The sequence below is a fragment of the Pezoporus wallicus genome, unplaced genomic scaffold (assembly GCF_028554395.1).
Source record: "Pezoporus wallicus isolate ANWC-B61680 ecotype Strahan unplaced genomic scaffold, APGP_CSIRO_Pwel_v1 contig_5552, whole genome shotgun sequence".
In the NCBI taxonomy this organism is placed as follows: domain Eukaryota; kingdom Metazoa; phylum Chordata; class Aves; order Psittaciformes; family Psittacidae; genus Pezoporus; species Pezoporus wallicus.
This window is the reverse complement of record NW_026640754.1, coordinates 5,560,707-5,577,364: the sequence shown is the minus strand read 5'-3', so window position 1 is coordinate 5,577,364 and position 16,658 is coordinate 5,560,707. Positions and strand designations below refer to the sequence as shown.

General features: G+C 37.2%; 1 protein-coding gene across 3 annotated transcripts in view; it reads left to right on the top strand.

The window, feature by feature from the left end:
- Nucleotides 1-16,658, top strand: part of TENM3 (teneurin transmembrane protein 3) — an 830,895-nt gene that overhangs the window by 535,617 nt on the left and 278,620 nt on the right. The window lies entirely within an intron of this gene.

The window sequence follows — 16,658 nt, the reverse complement described above, 5'->3', positions numbered from 1 at the left end:
CTTGAAAAATCACAGTGGTAGCATTAAATTGTTTTAATTAATGAATTAGAGAGCAACAGATTTGCTGAATCAGGTTTATTGATGCAATTACCACTGGAATAAAAAGGAGAAAAAAGAAAATCTGTCAAAGCTGTGAGATTATTTGGTTTGTTGTCATTTGAAACCATGTTTCTCAGCTACCACTTCATTTCCTGTGGAGTTAGGATATGGGAGGAAGGTGGTGCAATTACATATATAAAACATATACTTCTACATTCGTTACACAAAACCAAATTATAATCGTTGAGATGTAGTTTAAATAATACCAGTTCTGTATAATAAGTAAACTTTTTCAGTTGTTTTAAAAGTGTTTTCTAAGTTTCGTCTTCTTTTAACTTGAAATAAGGTTTTAATTGCATTTTCTTGTATAATTACATATTGTCATATCGAGAAATAATCTAATAATGATTTCAACTTTCAAGTAAATATAGGCTGTGCTATTGTCAGAGTATCTGAAATAATTAGAGGTGACAGCATTTGTATGCTGGTCAAATAATAGCTGAAGAAAATTTGTCAAGATGATGTTTGTTGGCTTTTTGTTTTGGTTTGTTTTTTTACAAAAAACTGGAAAGGCTTTTGGAATTGACTAGAAATACTTCTTTAAAGCTAACTCCTCTTTAAATCTGTGTAAAAAACTTACTTTGTTTTCTGGATAAAAAGTTCTATTTCTTTGACGCAGAGGAGAATTCAGTTTGAGTTTCAAGTCAAATTTTAAAATTAATTCCCTTTACAAGTATTAATATGTGGATTGAACTGGTCAGAACTTTTCTTTGGTCTCTATAGTGTGCTGCCTGTTCTGTTGGCAAATTTTAAGTTTTTTTCTTTATTTAATGTGGAAAGAAGGTGACGTTTAAAATCTCAGGAAAAGAAATGCTTGTTAAGAAGCTGTGGGTTTGACTTTTATTCCACTACCTCTCTCATTCAATATACCATTGCCTTCCTGAGTTATGTAGGGTTTGTGTTTAGTTATCTATTGTTTTCACTTATAGAAAAGTGTGGTTTTGGCACACTGAAACCAAGGAAAACAATATTACTTTTTATCCCTTCACATTAGAAACCCTTTAGTGGAAGGGCCTTGAGACCTGCTGTGATCATGTGAGTTAGTGCAAGTTTCTATATAATACATGGGAATTTGCAAAATACTTATCAATATTGTATTTAGATTTTTTTTTTTCCTTAATTTTACAATTCTGAACCCACAGCATCAAGTTAGGACAGAGGAGGGGGAACAACATGAATTAATTATGGATTAAATTCTGAATATGCAAATGGTTAATAAGTGTATCTCTTCATCTTCTATAAGAGTGGCCAGAATAAATAACAGTTTTCTTAGGAGTTTGAAGGTTCTGTGCAGCTGCTGTGGCAGGGCTGTGCTGCTACTGCCAGATCCCTCCCTGGGGTACTGTGGCTGCTGAGTAGGTACGTCTGAAACAGAATGTGAATGTTTCCACCCCTGGTGCAGTAATCACAGCCTAAAAAAAAAATGGAAAATAATGGAAACTCTGGTCCGGCCATGTCAGGGTAAAGACTGACAACAGGCTGATTTCTTCGTTTGACTACATTATGATTACTTTTTGTAATTTGTGGTAAAATAGATGCATAAATGTTGTGTATAAGACTATGTATGCATATATATGCCTATCCTTACAAGACCTTTTCTTGAATAGTTTTATTTTTGTGGTTTATACATGTAGTTTTCTTAGAGATTAAACATACAGGGTTGAAGATCAGTTTCTTCTTCAAATGACCTAGAAACATGAAAGCATTTCCATTGCAAGTCTGTGTGCAGTCATGAGCATAAGAAAAGGAAATTTATTCCGGTGTTACATGCTCTGCCACTGACCTACTGTATGCTGGAGAAAAAGATTAATTCCCCTCCCCCTCAGTCACTGGGTTTTTCTAAATGTAATACTTCTTTAAAATCTTTTATAGTTACAAATAAAATGTCTTGTGTAATTGCTGATGACAAATGCTATGGAGTCTCAGTCTGCACCTGTGGCAGACAGGCTAAAGAATTTGGGTTGCTTTGTGTCTGTACAAAACATGAATTTCTTTTTGTAGTGGGTTTCACTAAACAAAACAGTATTGGTCAGTTGTGGAGTTTGTAGAAAACAGCAGAAAAGTGAAGTCGAAGATCAATTTTGGCAAGAGTTATTTCTTGGGGAAAGTTCAAGTTGTCTTCTCTGCCTGTTGTTGAAGATGGATATTGAATGTATCACGGTAATTTATAATCTTTGAAGTTCTTTTGAATATTGAAAGTTTCTGAGATATCTAGGTGAAAATGACTTTGAAAGGGATGGCCTCTAGCACCATGATTTGGTTAAATGGATAGCATTCAGTCTCCTTCCATGTGAGTTAACCAGAATTGTTCAAGCTGCTAAATTCTTCATTGTATGATTGCTGTATGTTCTATAAAGAGACGCATTTAGAATTGTTTAAAAGCTTCACTCATTCCTTTAACTACTTCAGCTGCAGAGAACATCTGACATCTTTTTCATTAACTGTCTTTGCTGCTTGTTTACTTTCAGTGGAGTTCTAGGAGATTGTTATATTGTTTTGTAAACTCAATATTACTGGTTCCTGGCTGCTTATGGCAATAGAGAATGAGATTAGATACTTCTGTTAACAGGCCCCAGACTTTAAATTTACAGGGACTAGGCACCATCTGCTCTCAATTAAAGGTCCTGAGCTCTGAAATTAATTCCTTCCATTGGTCCATTAGACTCAATCTTTTGACCTGAAGCCATGATAAGGTTATATTAGCCTCTTGAGCCTTGGAAAAGTGAGGAGTTCATGCAGGGACAGTACTGGATATTTCTTTTAGTCCTTGTATCTGTGTAGTTAGAAGGCAACAAGTAATGATTCTTTTTCCATTTTACAGGTAGAGTGAGACTTTTTTAAAAGCACCCTGGAGATCTAGTGCTCACATCCTCATGAGTTGTAATAGGACTTGTGCTCCTAAATCATATAAGTGCTATTGAAAATCTTTACCAGAAAAAAATCAAATTAATATAGAGAAGGTTGACTAAATTCACAGGAAGACCTGATATAAAAGTGGGTTAAGTCTAGAAGTCTGTTGTTCCCACACTCAGTTGCTCATTTTGCTTCAGCTCTTGTTCATTGATTCCATCTGCAGCTGCTAAATGGTGAGGGATCTTACCAGGAATCCTGGCCCTAGAATTGTTCTGCCAGTGCTGTTGCTGAAATTACATCTGTCCTGTGGTGTGTAGATGTTGCAGAGAAGAAATGGTTGGACGAACAAATTGGTTCACATTTTTGCGGTTGTAACTTCCTCCCCCATTCTCATTTCCTTTCTGTATTTAACTGAAAATTGGTTTGCTTCTGTCAGTGAACGGCAGTGAACACTGTGGAGTGGGGAGAACCTATAGCCACAAGCTTTTTAGTTCCAAAAGAAAAGCTCCAAGATGCCAAATAACTGTTCTAGTTGTTTAAATTTAACAGCAGTTCCTCACTCACATGAAAATGTATTTTAAAGGATCGAGATCTGATAGTTCCTCAGCAGACTTTATTTTAATTTCACTGTGTTGTTTTCTGGAAAACGATTTGCAAGATTATTGGTTTTGAGACAAAAATCTCTCCAATGTCTAAGAGTATTCCTGTCTTACCTCAAAATGCAATTTCTTAGACTGTTTTGGGATCTGCTGTCCGTTAGGCTATGAGTAGAAATAAGCAAGGAGAGAGTTCAAATGCCTGTTTTTATTCCTATCTAACAATCCCTGTGACATAAAAAAAATGCAGGAGTGTTTGACTTCGTACAGGGAGCAAAGTCAAAGTGACTGCCTTCTACAGCATGGAAGGAATGACTTGTGACTGCTCCACATAACTGTTGCTTGTTAACAGCCTGTCAGACAGAGGTTAAACTCAAGAATTCAGGTTTGTTTTTATTAGTCTTTCTCAGGATTTACCTTAAGTTCAATGAACTCTCTGTCCAACTTAAATTTTTCTTAGTCACAGGGCAGCAAGGATACTTTCCACTCCTGGTGCTGCAGAGGTTTATACCTTCAAGGTTGACTGCAGTGTCATTTTCTTGTCCCATCTCGATGCTGCCAAGGCAGTTTTTATGCAGTTGTGTCATTCCTCTGTGTGTGTGTGTGTGTTTTAGGTTGCCAGAAGATGGCTGTACCTGCCAGCTAAGCCCTGTAACTACTGGCTGAAAAAGGCTGAAATACTTTTTCATGTCCATGGGGAAAACCACTCTTCTTGCTCTTTTAGCAGTTACATTTCTTATTTTCAGCAAGGCCAAGTCTCAAGCAGACAAGAACCTGCTGTCTTTAAAAAATGGGTTTCACTAAACCCTAGGTGTAGTCATGTAACAGCTTTTTAATTGGGTTCATAAACATGTAGGTAAAAATACTTCGCCTGCTGCCTGCTATTAGGAGCTCCTTAAGTTTAATAACTTGGAAGATATTGTTTAACATTACCTAAACCAGAATAATTTTGGAGTCCCCGTGCTAGGTGCTATTTGTCAGGTGTGGCTTAGATGTTTCTGTAACATGTATATGCATTTTGAAATTCAGGTTTAGTTGTTACAAATGCCCAGCTACGTTTTTGAAAAAGATAAGCTAGAATTCTTACCTTTTTTTTTCCTCCAAATGTTACATACCATATAAAACTACTAAGTGAACTTACCCAGAAAATGCTGGTGTCCACTTTGCATACATTAATAACATTCTCCTTATTCAGAGAGTCATCTTTGTACTTCTGGGACTTAGGGAATACATTTAAACAACTATAACAATATTGAAAATACGGTAACAGAGTCTGTGTACTCTTAGCAATTTGCTTTTAAACCCCCACAAATTCATTTCTTTCTTGTTTTCTTACCAATTCTTTGTTCTTTGCAGTATCAACTATATTGATTTTTATGAAAAAGTTAATCGGCTTACCTTTGTTCAGAGTGGATTTTTGTTCCTCTGATCAGCTCTACACAATTGAATTTTTCATCCTCTTTCTGAGGTATCTCAATGTTATGAAAAAAGCATTAAAAAGAATTCCGATAAATTATTCCTACAAAAAAGAGTCTACTGCAATGCACTTTTGTTGAGGCTGGAGAGTTAATTGAACTCAAAGATTTCAGTTTTGTTTCCAATGAGAAAGATTGCTTTGCTTCATACATAAGAGAGACAGTGTCTCTTGGGGAACTGAATTATATGGTTCTCTGCTGATTCTGGTTACCCCAGAATTCATAGAAGGAATTTGAAGTAACCATTTAGGTGACATGGTACTACTGATTATCTCAAAATTCAGTTTTCCTTCTTACTTAAAACATTTTAAAGCAGAGTTTGAATACAATACATGAAAAGATATGAAAAAAAAACAAAACACTTAATAGTCATATCCGAAAAGGAAATGTTTTCTGAGTGTTTTTTATCATACTCTCTGGTTCTACTTTTATGGTGCAATGTTATCCTTCCCAGAACTTACAAAAAAGCCAGACAATGTAATGTCCTTTTATTTTTTTTTTAGTGCTAAATGTGTAATTATCCTGATTTCCCTTAAGAAAGAAACAACCAACACCAAAAACCGCAACCCCCAAAATCTCGCAGCCTCTTCTTCCATTGTGGTCTTACTTTATTTTTCCTTCTTAAATCAAGCCTGACGTAATCTTTTGAGTTGTTTTTCTGTCTCTATGACCTCAAGCTGTGCTCTCATCAGACTTCACAAGCTAACTGGACTTGAGTGTTGGATAGCCTGTGAAAATAATCAATATACCGTACTCCTGGACGTGGTGATGATGTTTCATTATATCCATTAAATTCAACACTGAATCAGTGCGCAGTATTCTGCTGTGAGTTCAGGTTAGACTCTGTCTCCTGATCACTTGTAATTACCAAAGTGCAACTGGTAGACTTGGCTAAACTCCGATCCCAGTGACTTTTGTTCTGCAAATCAATTTCTTCTGAAATTTATATGTGGAAAGCCTTCAAAGTATTTGCTTTGAAGTCAGAGATTCTGCAGTGAAATCACAATTTGGTCATTAATTTGCTGTCTCTGCATTTGCGCATTACTTAATTTTTCTGATTTTGTTTTTGTACTTACAAATGGGCATCATAATGCTTATTTTCTGTCAAACTTCCTAACTCTGCCTTTTTTACCTTCTTGAAATAATTTGAAAATATTTGGTATCTTGATATGAGCGTGTGTGTATGTGTATATATATATATATATATATATATACACATTTGCAGTAACTTTGAAAAAGGCCTAACTTATAAATTCAGAAGCATTTCTGAATCCTGCAAATAATCTCACTAAATTTTATCCATTTAAAAAGAAGTAAGTTGATGCAGAAACCTGGACAATCTCTGCTAATTTCAGATGAGACTGCACAAAAACTTCTTCACAAATCATAAGCAACTTTAAGATACTTGTTTTTGCATATACTCAATAAATGCAAGTAGTTTTGTACGATCTTAAAGTGTATGTCAAATTGCTATTACTGGAAATGTGTTCTTTATCTATTTGTTTATGAGATAAAAAAACAAAACCAAAAGCAGAGATGTTACTGCTCTTTCTCTGGTTACATGCCACCTCCCATTATAGCAGAGTACAGCTGAGCTAGTATACTTGTCCAAGCTTTGGCTAAACTGTGACAGACTTCCTGAATTGATTCTTTTGATTTCTGATTATATCAGTACTCTTAGATCAAGTAATGACGTTTTTTTTTTCACACTCCTCTGTAATATCATTTTTTATGTTTTCTCTTATCTCCTGTTCAGGACTTTTCAACCTGAGGCTTCAAACTCTATCCATTCAGTAGCAGATTAATTTTTTGAATTACACACACTGCCATGTTCAGTGTGCTTAATGTTTTCCCATAGGATACACAAAGCATGAAAGACAGGAAGTGAAATGAACTCTCTGAAACTATCTATACTGATCTCATCAGATCTAAATGAAGCAATGGCCTTTCCTCCACTCTTCTGCCATCCCGCCAAAACCATAGGAACAGTTTATTATCAGGTAGACAAGCCAGACCTGGTTCTTGCACAAAATGAACATGACACAGTATAGGCAACTGCTGATTCTTGGAAATGGAGGCAGACTCCTGCACTTTTAGCATCATAGGTGGGTATGAAGAAGGAACATGCTCAGCCATGCAGAGGCATTGAATGGGCTTTACTCTTTCCCTGCAGTGTTTGAGGGAAAAGAAGATGCCTCCAAATTCCAACAGTGGCAGAAAGTCTGACGTGGCTTACATCTTATCAGCCATGTAGGACTGCCATAGCTGAAGTGAGAGCTGGCACTGGAGCACCTGCCATTACATGTACCAGTCGTGTGTGTATCACTGCTGCTAATTCATGTTTGATCTCCCTCCCAGATTGGTTTGTGGTAGAGTAAGGAAATCTCTGCCCTAAATTTGATAGTTGATACTGTGGAAAGCGATGCCAGGGTTGACAGTGCAGGTAGGTGCCCTGTCTGGTGAGGGCATTGCCTTATTCTGCTCTACTCTCCGAGTGCTCTGACACTATGCTAAACATGATGTCTGTCATGCTGTATTTTCTATGCAGTGCTTTCCTGGTCCTTCCTCAGAGTTTACTATAACCAGAAGTGGCCTTTTTTGTTTGTTTAAGAACTGTAGATGATGACACACCAGAATTCAAGAAGAAATGCATGTGCTCATAGTACTTCCTCATTCTGAAATATAGGATGACTTTAGCCTTTGAGAAGATTTAAGGAATCCACAGGTTCTTGTAGCTGTTTTCATTTCGGTGCACCCATTCTTGAGACTCTTCTGGTGCACAGTTTTTTAACTTACAATTGATTTGGTCGCCTTTTGAGCCTGCAAGAGGCATTCCATTTGCAGTTTCACTGCATGGCCTGCAACACGAACAGCAGAATTTTCCAGAGAGCCAAGCATTGCAATATATCTATCAGTTGTGGAAGCATGCTTGAGGAGGGACCAAATCCATATGCAGATTGCATATGCCCTTCCAGGTGGCACCTGAACTGACTGATTTGATGGGTCAGATTGATTTTATGAAGCAAGGTTGGGCTTGATCATAGAATAGTTAGGGTTGGAAAGGACCTTAAGATTATCTAGTTCCAACCCCCCTGCCATGGGCAGGGACACCTCACAGTAAATCATGTCACCCAAGGCAGTTGATGTCTGGATCCTATGAACATGTGGAAATTCTTTGTTCTTTTCTTTGTTGTGACTGTTGTCATAAAATGCACCAGACAGATGGAGTAACTTGCAGATACAAGGGATGCAATGTTGGGGTGTTGGACCTCAAACTACCTGGTCTTTCTTCCTAGTTTTGGACCTTGTCATACCGTTCCATACAGTGTTGTTCTGCATCTTATTTTTGTGCCTGACTTCAGATAGAAAGTCCTTAAAAACAGCACAATTCAAAGCTAGAAGGACATGGCATTCATTTGTCTCGTCTTTGCCAGGAAGCAGTCTGTCTCAGATCTTATGAGATGTTATCTCATGAACTTTCTATTTCTGTGGGTTCTGCAGTGATCTGGCATTTTCAGAGTAGTCAGTTAGGAGTGGCAGCTGAAGGAATTTGTGTGGGCAGTGTGAGGGAGGACCTACCTGTGAAAGATTGATTTATCACATAAGAAAATACAAATTCATAATTTCTACTTCAGTGTGAGTTGAGTTTATTGCCATATTGCCAGATAACATGTTTTCGTTCGGGTTTTGCTGCTGTTGTTTGGGTTTGTTTTTTTTAATATATATCCTTATTTCTTTGGGTTGGGTTGGGTTTGTTTTGGGTTTGTTTGTTTTGGTTTTTTTTCTGGTTGCTAGTAGGTTACGTAGGACAATTCAAGCTAATTTCAAACACCAGAGCTATCATCAGTTACCTCCTCTGCAAACATGTACACAGGGCATATTCATGCAGAACCAAGATCCTGTCTGGTCCTGTCGCTGGAGCTGGTCTTCTGTGTCAGCAGCTTGAGGTCCACTAAGTGTTACTGTTAGGGAATCCCTAAAGTGGAAGGATTTTACAAGAAGGATTGAGAGTCGTTGGATCTAAAGAGAGTTTCAGTAATGTAGAGCCTAGTTAGGCGACCAAGTTTCACATCCTTGTTTGAAGTATTTGGTAATGAAAGTCCAGTACCAGAATTCCTTAGGAATCTCTCTCAAACAAAATTAGAGACAGCTCACCTGTGGAATACTGTGCATGTGTTCAGTACTTTTTCTAGATTTGCGTTTTTCGAGTAACATATAAGATTAAGTTAAATATGGAGACAATGGACTTTTTCATTCCACTTCAGGTTCAGTAAGGTATCATAGGTCTTACTGCTGTCATTAGCAAAATACAATTAAAATCAGAAAACATATAACTAGATTTTAAATACAACAGTTTAAAGGCTTTGTGCTGAACAGCTTGCGACTAGAAGTCTTTAAAGCAGGCAGTAGGCTATTAAAAGGCTAAACAAACTGCTGACTAAATTCATTCGGAAACTAAATTATTCAACAGTATCCAATACACATTGTCATAGCATGAATTCATATCTAGCTGCTCTTCTTGGGAGCATTTTTTGCAGTTGCTGTAACTTGAATAGTAAGAACTAGATTATTCAATCTTATTTCAAACTGATCTGCAATATCTGCAGAAGTTGGATATGCATACCGTCAAGTCCCTGGCTTTTCTTAAATTGAAAGGAAGTATTCACATATGTAAATGTGACTCTCCGCAGAAAACTCTGCAAGGCTGTAGCCTGGATGACTTTAACAATGTTTGCATGATAGCATACTTCATAGAAGCATAAACATGAATCTCAAGATATAGAGAATACCTAAACGGGTGTGTAAAAATTGGTATCTGCACCTTGTTTTATTCAAGGACCTATAATAGAAATTATCTTATTTTTCAGAACAATGTTCGCATATCGTGCTATTTTATTTAAGGAATTTTAGTTGAAAAGCTTTATAGAAAGCATTTCAATATGTCTATGGTTATATTAAAAACTTAATATTGAAGAATACATCAAGGAGTAAAAAAGTTAGTAAAGCACTCCCCTGTGCTGCGATTAATTTGTATATTATCAAGGTCTTTATTATGAATGCAGTTCCTAATGTAGGCCTGCAATAAACAGAGTGTAATTGAATTTTCAGTATTTTGCCACCAGGGAGTAATTTTCTTACAAGACCTCTGCTCCATCTTCTGGCTAATTGTCAGCAGTTACTCAGTATTACTGCATTAATGTCACCAAACAGTGAAAATAGAAGCTACCTGCTTCCATTACATGTAAGGATGTGTAATTCCAACCCTTGTCTATTTACCAATTTTGAGTTATGCACCATTATCACTTGCACCTTTATTAACAGCATGGAGGTTTTTGGAAATACAGCCTTGGAGACAAACCAAACTTTTCATAAATTCGGCTCGGTGTAAGGTTTAGATCAATCGAGTATTCCGCGTAGTAAAAACAGTAACATCCACAGCAATGGCATTTTCAGACACACTTGGGAAAGAATGTTTTCTGTAACCTACACATGACTGAATATTGTTTTGTTTCTTAGCAAACGGAGCTGTAAATTTGGGAATATCCATTAACTTTCACTTCCATTGCACACTGTGTTACACCAGAAATTGAAGAGCAGAATTATAGACCGCAGTATGTGCAGAGGAAGGCTGATGTGTCTACCAGCTAAACAACCAATGGTCAAGGTTTTGTGAAGATCTTGATTCTACTCAGGTCCATATTTTCATGACAGTTTTGAGTGTTTGGAGTAGTTCTATTAACTTGCTAGCAGTGCCTGGCTAGGAGGAGTCACATGCACCTTGCTGGAAGGGATTAACATTACAATATTCATATATTGAACTTGTACAGGTGCAACTCTGAAGTAGCAGTAATTTACATGTTCAGGCTGGGAGAACCATTTGCTTGGCAGAAATTGTGTTGGAAAGGAGCTAAGCACAGCAAGGGATTGTTCATAAGTGTGAATTGACCAAGTAATCAGTTTGTGAAGGAAAGAAAAAAAGTAAGTATCTATTGTGACATAAGCATGTCATGTGAAATAGTCATGAAGTAAGTCCTTCAGCATCTCTCAGCACTCATAAGGCCTCACCTGTTAGTACTGCCTGTCACTAGGATTCACAAATCAATACAGTTTTAGATCCAATAACTTTGGGGGAAAAAAAAAACAAACAAAAACCAAAACCCAAACCCCAACAGAATTAGCTGAAATCGAAATGGAGAGTATGTCCTCTGCAAAAACAATGACCAAACTGGACTTCTAAAGAAGGGAAAATGATAGAAAGATCTCGTACATTTTCAGGTATGTAGAAGACTGATAGTAAGAAACGGGGAACAACTTTGTTGTTGCCAGCAGGCAAGAAATAAAGTGCTAATTGTTGCAAGAAGGATTTTTGTTTAGGCATTAAAGTAGCTAAGCACTGGTTGAAATGTCTTGGGAAGGCTGCAAAATCTGTCTCCCAGAGGTAATAGGAACAGGTTAGTGTTCTAATAAGAATGGATAATCCTTCTCTCTGTCTCGCTCATTCCTGTGAATCTGTGATCCCCACAGATTGCTATCAACAATGTGTAAGAAAAGTTGCACCTTGAAAGCTGTCAAAAATAAACCGTCTAGCATCATCCACCTATGTCAGTCACTTAGCTGGTCTTAAAGCGTATTTAATAATAATGCGTATCTGTTATTTTTAACACTTTTACAAGCTGGACTGTTGGGAAATGTTTTGATGATTGATTTATTTTCTCAAATGTCTGCCAGTTTGCGAATTTGACAGGCTTCTTGACATCCAAGTACTGTATTTCAAATTTCAGTCCGAACTTCCCCCTTAGCATGAGAAAAAATAACCCCAGACCAGCAAATGTTTTATAGGATTCTGCTTGCAAATATGAAAATACTTTTACATGTATTTACAACCAACAAATGAGCATCAGTCTACAGTTCTCTAAATCAGTAACTTACCTCTCCTCTTACTTCCTTGCAGGGGGAAACACAAAGAAATGTGAAGTCAGAGTGTGCTAGAGCAGGAATTAATACCTGTACTGCGATTATGTTCTCTTCATTCCAGCATACCTTCTTTCCGTTGCGTTTTCATCCCAGCTGCCATTCAGAAAATTCTATACTGGGGCAGGGGCAGTGCTGAGAAACCAGGGTACAAACAAGTCAAGAGAAGAGAGTTAATTTGAAATGCTGCTAGGTGGTTGGAGTATTGGCAAAATGGGGGCTGATGCTTATGCTCATGGATGTGGAAGTGCTCAGCAGGGGTGCGGTGGATTCAAAACTGAGGCAAGAGAAGTTTTAAGTCTGTACAGTTTTTGAACAATGGAAGAAACTTGGGCATGCTTTTGAGGTGAGAAAGCTGACAATTCTCTCTCTAATGAAAAATTGGAATAGTAGCTTTGTGTTCAGTTTATTGGCAATATTTTATGATGCTATAGTCGTTAGTCATGTATAAAAAATTATGTTAAGACATGAACTCAGGCTCAGTAGCTGGATTGTAGCTATAATATCCTTTAAAATATGCTCAATGTAATTTTGAAGGTCAGAATTTAAGGTACAGAAGCCACAATCTATCTCCTTGTCATCCATTAAGAATTACTTGCACTTTGCTACTCAATATAGTCAATACAATTCTCTGTAAAACATGTGCCTGAAATTCAGTGATGTACTACATGCTAATTGTACTTGAGCTCTTCCTCCAGCATAAAGAATCTGCGTGCTTTTGATTCTTTCATGTTACTATGCAAAATGAATATTTGCCCTGAAATAGCGCTGTAACAGCTCTATAACATTCACTTGCCTCCTGGAAACCCTACAAGAAGTTCAAAGTAAGGAAATGCTTTCATTTCCCCCTGTCTCTTTTGGCATGAGCACTAGGACTTTGCTTTTATCAGCCCTGTCAGGTCTCGTGATTCCAATGGGAGACTGATTCCCTCAGTAAGGTTTCTCTGCCATTGCTTATGTATCCTCTGTACAGGAAAATAGTGCTGGAACATCCTACAGTGGTGTAATGGTTTGGCTGATGCATTTGGTGCATAGGATGCTGTAACAGAGTCTTATATCAAGTGAAGAGCCCTTGAAACAGTATGATACTGTTGAATTGCCATTCTTATACCCTGATATGTTCCTGCAAACTGGCTTGTGTAAGTCCTGGCATGTTTTTCATGAGTTATAGCTTTTAGATGGCTTAAGTTTGTAAATTCCCTTCTTGAATTCACATTCATGACAACATAGCTTTTCTGTTTCTTATCTTTTATTTGTGAGTTTTGAAGTGCTTCATACTTTTTTAAGGTGTCACAGTTCAACAATACGAAGTGGATGATGATACAGACCTTCTTCAAATGCACAGGAAAATATAAAGACTGGTTTACTAACTGGGGCTTAACCCAGATTTCTTTCTTGAGGATATCAGTCAAGGCATTTGTTATAAGGAAAGCAAGTATATACGTAGTTAGAAGTATTGTATTTTTCAGCTAAGGAGTTAAGAATTGCGAGTCAGGTAGTACATGGACAGGTGGAAGGCATGTATGAAGATAAATGTGAACATTTTAGTATCTGGCTGTTGGGTGAAATGTGCTGGCTTTTTAAGGAATGGGAAACGATTTATTTCAGCTGAGATCTACCCACTTATCACCAATAAAAATAATAAAACAACAAATCTGTGAAACTCACTGCAAGGTTTTGAGGTATATTCCTACAAGTTCTCAGCAGCAGGATGGTTTTGGTAGCCAGTAGGTAGGCTGTAATTGGACTGAAAAATGGACTGTGAGGTCATTTATGATGACAACGCATAGAGTGAGAATTAATGCTTTGGTTGTAAGTGTACAGTATGTTTTTTGCAGCAGATGTAAATTAGAAAAGTTTGCCAAATGGTCAGAAGCTTAAAAGCAGTTCTTGCTTCGTCAACCTGGCTCACTTCCATGGAATGGGGGAGACATGATTTCAGATCTGCTGGGAGCTCCTGGAAATTCTCAAACTATAACTATATCCTTGAAAATGAATTTGCATAGTTCCTGTTGAAATAACAAGGACATGCAAATATCAGTTCGAGATTTAGATGTGTGTTGCATTTTTTGCTTTTCAGGTGGATAATGAGTCTCTTTTGGCCCATAGGGTGAGAATAGTAAGATATATAATGCAGAGAAGACAAGATCAAACCAGGAGTGTGATGCAGGTAAGGGAATTAGCTGAGCTTCTCAGGGCCCATGCTATATAATTTAGGTCTAGTGTGCATTAGGGACATGGCATAACCCCAGCTGAGACCTCAAAATGTAAAGTTCGACAGATAAGTGGATACTTTATGTCTCTTAAAGCTGCTACAAATTTAGCAGACAGTATGTTCATGGTATCCAACTGCTGAAACAGGAAGTGTCTAAGAACGTCATAAAATGTGTAAAAGTCACTTCTATAACAAATAATCTTGCATACAGAAGGAATAAACTGCTCTCTACTTGGCATTTTAAGGCTGGAAAAGTTACATCGAGAAAATGCAGATATTAAGTCTTCTTGATGTATGTTTTCCTCATTATAAGCAAACATACAAATAGATCTGCATTTCCTGATTCCCTTAAGAAATGGTGTTATGAAGGTGCCAGTGAAACTACCTTGAAAATAAAAGCAGTGCTGAATGTTTTCTCCACCTCCTTTATTCTTCCATTTGAGGAATATGTTAGTCTAAGTAATCTGTGTTTTCTCTGCTTTTAAGCTTTAAGATGTTGTCAGTAAAGATGGTGTGTGTTTGATACCACTCACAGTTTTTTACATTGCTTTTTCCTACTCTTTCTAAATACTGTGTCTCATTCTCTCACAGCATTTTTGCATTATCATTATCACTGCTTTCTGAGCTCCCTCAGATCCTGTCTGTATTAGCACAATCCCTCTGATAGGTGTTTCTATTTAATCTACTTAACTAACACTTTCTAAATGCATTGAAGCAGATGGGTGCATTGTTTGACTTACAGTATCGGAATAGGTGGGATTCACCTCCCTGCAGGTTTCCATTATTTCTGTGCTCTTCAGCAGATCTTTTTTGAAGACAGTCACTTCCCCACCCCTCCTTTTTTTTGTTTTTGTTTTCTTTTACATGAGCATTCAATCAACAGGGATCTTTATGCTCCATCCCTACCAGACTAATTATTTTTTGGTCATTAGATTTATGTCATCTGTTTGTTGGGGTTTTTTTCTTATATTTACTACTACATTGTTTTGCATTACTTCAAAGAAATCAATGATTTTTAACATTTCACATCTAGGAGTGTTTTACAAGCATAAGTTCTGTGTGTGCCAATGTCAGTCTTATTTCTCAAAGTTAGCACAGGAAGGGTATGGTCTGGATGGAGTCTTTATTTCCTTTATGATAAACAGAGAGGAGCTCTACAATGTGGCTCAAGTACTGTGGGGCATAAATAGATGCACAAATCGTGTCAGATGATTTGCTTCCAAGTGTGTGTGTGTTGACTGTAGAGGAAGCATTAAAAAGCATTTTACCTGAGTTTATTTGTATGTCTGGACTACCAGGCATATACTACTTTCCACGTCATACACGTAGTTGTTACTGTAGTCTATTCCTATAAGGAAATTTTCTTTATCAAGATCATAAAAAGAACCATGTTTGTTTATCATGTTCCTAATGATAGTAGACCATGCTCTTTTAATAAAATGAGAGAATGTGTTTGGTTGATCTACTGATAAGACCGAGTTAAAAAAATGCTTCCACAGGCAATGCAAGTTTGATTTTTAAAACAAGCCAAATGAATATTCTGGACTTTCAGTTGTCACTGAAAACCCACTGACTAGAGTAATTTGAAATTAATCACTTTAGCAACTAGTACCTCGTGTGCTGAAGTGTGAAAATATAAAATGCAAAGAAAACCCAAATGAATAGTAGAAAGAGTAGAAAGTTCAGTAGAAAGAGTACTAACGTAATGCATGTATGCCATTAGGGACAAATCACAAACATCACGGTATTTTTGTAGATGCAGGGAGCTGTAGTTTAATTTTCTATCAGAAGGTGACTGCTTAAAGGTCATTTCCCAAAGCATAAGTCAGACTCTTTGGGGATGTATCCTTTAGCTTCATCTAACATTTCATTGACTGTATAAGCATTAAACTCGGCGAGGATGACAGGCTGTAGTAAGTGGATCCCAGGTGGGCCTTGGGATCTGCAGAGCCAGCTGTTCCCCAGCTCCGATAAGTCTTTCAGATTTGCAGATCCTTTTGCATCTGACATGGCATGCCAAGTCTTTGTACAGCCCAGTTGCTGATGTTTTAAAGGAGAACAGCTTAATAATTTATTAACTGCTACATTTCCTTTGGGCTTTATCTGTGTGATGCTGTTCAGTTGCTGAGAAGTGTAAATACATAGAAGTTAACAGAAGCACGGTCTTTGAGAAAGCCAAGGACCAGGGACTCCTGAGAGTCTATTGTTAGTTTACCTTGTATGGAAGAAAAAAAGTTCTGCTTTTTAAATCAGGCTGAAACATGTTTTGAGCCTGCTAACTTCATGCCCGTCTCAAAATAATGATAATTAACAGTGTAACAATGCATTTTGCTGTTTATATACATTCTAGCTACAGATACTTTTTAAACCTAGTATCAATTTCAGCCTTTTCTCATCTTTATCTAAGCATGCAGTGTGTACATGTATCAGCTGTTTCCCTTCAAATTC